This window comes from Diospyros lotus, chromosome 10 (assembly GCF_014633365.1).
Source record: "Diospyros lotus cultivar Yz01 chromosome 10, ASM1463336v1, whole genome shotgun sequence".
Lineage (NCBI taxonomy): Eukaryota > Viridiplantae > Streptophyta > Magnoliopsida > Ericales > Ebenaceae > Diospyros > Diospyros lotus.
In genome coordinates this window covers 18,376,001-18,382,000 of record NC_068347.1, presented here as the reverse complement: position 1 = coordinate 18,382,000, position 6,000 = coordinate 18,376,001, and positions in this window count along the sequence as shown.

The window sequence follows — 6,000 nt, the reverse complement described above, 5'->3', positions numbered from 1 at the left end:
AATGGCCCGGAGACCAAGTTGCAAGGGTTTAGGTGCAGTTATGTGAAAAGTTTGGGCCAAAGCATCGTTTCTTGAAACCTTAAAATATCTCTTCAAAATATCTTAGACTTCAAACTCAAATTAAATGGAGCTTTGGATTCCAAACTCTATTAAATTCAATTAAGGGACAAGTAGCACCTTTAGGTTGGATACACATGGGAGAAATGATGACACAATATGTGGCGTAACCATATTCGTCGAAATTTCCTATAAATATAAGGCTTTAGGGGGGATTGTTTGGGCAATAAGCAAGGAAGAAAAGGAAGATATTTTGGAAAGGGGAAATGCTACAAAAATAGAGGGGAAGGTTCTGCCAAAATCGGGGGAGAAAATCGAAGAAGAAATGAGGCTTGTAAGAAAGTTCATATTTCTACCGTAAAGCAAACCAAATGTCAACAAAATTACAAGGTAAGTCTGGTTTCCTTCCATAATTTGGTAAAGGGATGAAAGAGGAGCATGTAGGGAAAAATGGGGTTCAAATCGGAGTTAAAATGAGAAAGTTATGGCCGAAATACCAAAAGGAGGCGGAGCTGGTCGATTCTTAAGGGCGGTGCATACAGCTCACGCGCTGGCAAGGGGCTGCGCATGTGGGCTCATCAGCCACCTTTCAATGGTGCGTGAGGGCACGTCCAACCTCCTTTTGACCTAAAATTTTCACCATTCTTCTCCTATTTTAAGTATCTACAACCCTATATAAAAATATTTGAGGTTTGGTTCACTGGAATGCGTGATTTCTGTAGAAACAACCCCTAATGCTTGAAACCATGCTGTGAATAGTGCAATCAGAGGGTAAACCTTCAAGGTGAGTGTTTCTTGCATACTTTTGCTACATCCCAGTCATTTTGGTTTCATTGGGTGAGGGTGTTGGCTTGCATATCATGCCTTTGTGGCTTACCTGTCATATTTTCCCTTGGCTATGCATATTCCTTCTGCTTTGTCATATATCATGTTTATGTTGGTGGCTGTGGCTAGTTGTTGGGACATCATGGAAGATCTCGTGCTCTTACGATGAGCCAAGGGTGACTATGATGATCGCAGGGGTGATTGCAACATCCTGACATTGCTACCACAGGGGTGGATTTCATAATAGCATTATTGCATTTGCACGCACACACCTTTCCTTTTCTGATTCACTCACTTAGATGTATATCTAACTTGGATTGATGCCCCTGGAACGTTCCACATTCCAGGTATATTAGAAGTATCAAGTGTTTCAGGTTCCAGTTCAAAGCGTGGCTAAGGAGGTGGAGCTTCGCTAACTTTGGGTTTTGATTTATTATGTATCCATGTAATTGTACAACAGTGATGTATTATGATAAAAGCTAAGGTACTTAAGTTTGTAATGAGTATAAGGGTGCCGTATAGTTGTACTACAATGATAAGTTGTGTTTTTTTTAGTATTGAGAGTCTTATACACTTCTTATACTTCTAAAGAAAATCTAGTGGAAACCCCTTTATCTAGCTTGGGCTAAGCTTTCAGGTTTGATCCAATGCTTCCGTTGGCAAGGGTTTCCATAATGCACGTAGGTGATGTCTTCTTAACTATATTTCAAGTTATTGCGTATTTGAAAAAATGGAGCGTTACGCATTAACCCCAGCAATGTCCAACATATACGATATATTCCACGTATCTTAACTCCAGAAGTGTGAACCTAATCCTTCTTAAAAGATTTTAGAGGAAACTATTGAATTGCAAGAGGATTTAACCTATTCTAAAGAACCAGTTGAGATTTTGGATAGAAATGAACAAGTGTTGAGGAACAAGACAATACCACTGGTAAAGGTATTGTAGAACCATCACGACCTTGAAAAAGCCACCTGGGAAAGAGAAGAAGAAATACGCCAGAAGTACCCACATTTTTTCGACTATATGGAATCTTAAGATAGAATTTCGAGGATGAAATTTATTTTAAGGGGGGCAGGATGAAATATCTAGGATTCTTGTAAAGTTAATGTACATAGAAAAACAACATTTTTAAAGAATTATGGAAGTTCTGGGTTTAAAGAGAAATTTTTTAAGCAGGGGTAAAAGTGTAATTTCTAAAAGTTTCAGGGAATAAGTTCAATTACCAGAAACTTAAGGAATTGGTGTGAGAAACCTCTTCTTTAGGGGTATTTTAAGGATTTCAAGGAAAGCTAAGGACTCAAAGGAAAAAGGGTCAAAGTGAAAATAAGCAAAACTTCAGGCATAAGTGTAATTTTTAAAAATTGGTAGCGAGGTCGTTAGGGTAACGAACCGGACCAACTATCTGTTGGGAGTAATCTTGAGGCACGTTGTTCGAGGGGCAAGTTAGCAAAGAGGTGGCAATCCGTGATTGGATGAAAAACTCTATAAATAGGCTTGGGAGGGGTTAGTTAAGACTTGCACAAAAAATCAAGCAATTTGAGTGGGGTTTGGCTTAGATTTCTAGGATTAAGGGTGGCAATCTTGTTCGTGAGTGTGTGGGTAAGATTTTGGTGGAAAAAGGGAAAACAATAACAACTAAGGGTGATATTGAATGTCGCTAGAAAAAAATTTCCCTTGCCATAAAATCCACTATAATTGTCGAAAAATAGTGAGGTAAGTCCCATTTAATCCTATATTCTTGTAGAGGGGTAAGAGAGGAAGTCGTAGGTTCAAATGGGGGTTGAATCGGAGCTAAAATGAGGGAGATATGGCTGAAAAACTGAGAAGCTGTTGCGTCATTGCCGAAGAAGACAACCGGCGAGTGCAGGCGCATGGTAACTCTTCTGAAGGCGTGTGACGGTGCGTGGCAGCTCTATTTCCCCTATAATTTTCTAGAAAAATAATTTAAATAAAATATAACAATCTTATATAAAAATAATTGATGTTTGGTTTCCAAAAACTCTTGTTTTTGAAAAAAATCCAACCCCACTACTGTGAACAGTGTTCTCGTAAGGTAAATAGTAAAGGTGAGTGATTCTTGCATCTTCCTTGCTTCACATTGGCCATTTTTTGATTCATTTGTGTGTGGTTGGTGGCTTCCATCTCATGTATTTCCTTGTATGAAGTGTATCTTTTACTTTTGCACACATTACGATACCTGTGGTTGTGGCAAGCTAGTGGACAGTCATGTGTGGTCGGTGAGCTATTATGTGCCCATTGCAGTGGGGATAAGGTGTTGGACATGAAGGCATGAGGATAATTGCAACATCCTGGCATGGCTTCCACAAATGGGAGATACAATACTTGCATTTATGCATTTTCACTCACAAATTCCTTTCTGAATCACTGGCCAGCGATTGTCGAACCGCTCCAGAATTAGAGATCTATGAATCTCTTCTCTAGTTTGCAGCAAAGTGCACCCTAGGTCATCTCTCACAAGGAGCCTCACCTTCTTCTACCAACAAGGAGAACCAATACAAATAATAGTTTGTTTGGGGGGGGGTTTTGACAGAAAACTAATTAACAAAACAGAAAGATAAAGATGATGAAAAATCAGTAAAAGATATGCAACCGGCTGTGTATTTGTCTCCTATGTGGAATCTTCCTTGTCCAACCTATATGTCTTGGCTTGCTAGATGTTTTGATCTCCGGAAAACAAACTCAAAGCATCCCCAACAACCGTCCAAGGATTAGAATGATTGGAAATAACAAAATGAATGCAGAAATCTCTTGCAAACAAAATGCAACCATTCACTCTCTATTCAACCTATCCGGACCTATGCAAGAACAACCGTTCAAGCACACAATATTCATTTCCGAGATGTTATACCAACCGGCTATAACATTCTGCTCTCTTAAGCATTTAACAGAAAATGAAACCATGCAAATTCACACAAACCTGCCATGAACTCCATGCATTCATAAATCTGCCCAAACTAAACCAAATAGAAATGAATAAGAAACAAACAACAAACCAGATTCTTGTAGCTCATCCGGGACTCAAATTCCACATGGATTCAAGACACACAACCGGTTACAAATGCTCTAGCCTATCATTATAGCAAGGAAAACAAAATGGAACAAAAGATGTAGAAAAACAGAAAAATGCTACAACAACAAAAACGGGTAGAATCCTCTCTATTTTCTCCTCTCCTTCTATGTCATGATATTCTGAAAATTAATGCTAAGAGGCCTTAAATACATGGCCAAGAAAGGAAAGGCTAGGGAGGCTAGGGTTGGGCCTAGCCCAACAGAAAACAAGTGAGCCCAAAACAGCACAATGAGTAGCCCAAGCTCCTTGAAAGTAGGCCCAAGCTCCTTTAGTTGAGCCACTTCTCTAGCCCATCCAATATTCCCTAAAGCCTGGATCCATAGAGTAGAGGTAAGATAGAAAATAGTGCAAGGACAATTTGAAGCATAATAAAATAGAAACAATGAAATATCAGCAAAATTTGCTTCAAATGGCCTAATAAGAATGAGGTGAAATGCCAAAATATGGTATAAATATGCATGCTATCAATCACTTCACTTAGATGTATCATATCTTATGATTGGCATTTTCAAACATGTCAGGTTCAGCGCAAACAAGCAAGAGGGCATGCAAGGAGGTGGTTGACACTTAGTTGTTTTTCTTATCTTGTATTCCAAGTCATGTATTTATATCTTAAGTGATGTATTTGTATCTATAGCAATGTACTCCTGAAGTCTATATAACATCATAACATAGTAACACAATGGTGCATAATCTTATTCTACTTTTGGCATGTTGGAAGTCCTATTGTGTGTTTTTTGTACTTAAATAAAAGGTAGGAAACCCTAAATTTCTAAGTTCCAAGTTTGATCCTTAGCTTCCATTGGTAGGGTTTCCATAATGCCCGTATGATGAAATTTGTATGTATATGGCATCTTAGTGTAACCAAGATATGGGGCACTACAATTGACCCATCATTCATTTGCCATAAGTTGGCCATAGATTCCAACACACGACCGATCATGCAAATAAAAAGGAAATTGGGCGAAGAAAGGCGGCAAGCAGTAGGTGAGGAGACGTCTAAACTCCTTCAGGCTAGATTCATATGGGAAGTGCACTATACCACCTGGCTATCAAACATGGTAATGGTGAATGGAGGATGTGTGTAGATTTCATCGACCTGAACAAGGCATGTCCAAAGGATTCCTACCCTCTACCAAACATCAACCGGCTTGTGGATGGAGCCTCAGGGTATCGATATCTCAGCTTTATGGATGCCTATTCGAGGTACAATTAGATCCAAATGCACCCGGATGACAAAGAAAAGACAACCTTTATCACCAAGGACGCTAATTTTTGCTATAAGGTCATGCCATTTGGATTAAAGAATGCAGGGGATACATACTAGCAGCTGATGAACAAAGTATTTGCTGCTCAAATAGGACTCAACATCGAAGTATATGTTGACGATATGGTGGCCTAGATGTCAGAAAAAGGGAGATCATTACGTAGATCTAGTCGAGATCTTCGAGCAAAATTTGATGACGTAACATGAGGTTGAATCCAAAAAGATGCGTCTTTGGTGTGCTGGCCGAAAAGTTCCTCAGATTCATACTCACCAGTCGGGGAATAGAAGCCAGCCCCGATAAATGCTGAGCCATCCTAGAAATGCGCATCCCCAATAATGTAAAAGAAGTCCAATGGCTAACAAACCAGATTGTTGCCCTCTCTTGCTTCCTTCAAAGTCAGCAGACCAAGCTTAACCCTTTTTCCAGTGTTTAAAAAAGCCAGCGAACTTCTAGTGGACAAAACAGTGTGAAGCCACTATCCAAGAGCTAAAGCACTTCCTAACCACTCATCCCACTCTCTTTAGGCCCGAGCCTGGTGAAGAGCTTTAGCTCTATCTCTCCATCTTCAAAGGCACCCTTAGCTCGGTGTTAGTAAGGGAAGATGGAAAAATGCAACGACCAATCTATTTCGTCAGCAAAGTTTTGAAGGGGCCTGAATTCAATATTAGAAGATAGAGAAGCTAGCCTTAGCCTTGGTGACAATAGCTCAAAAGCTCATGCCTTATTTCTAGAGTCACCAAGTCACAATGCTAACC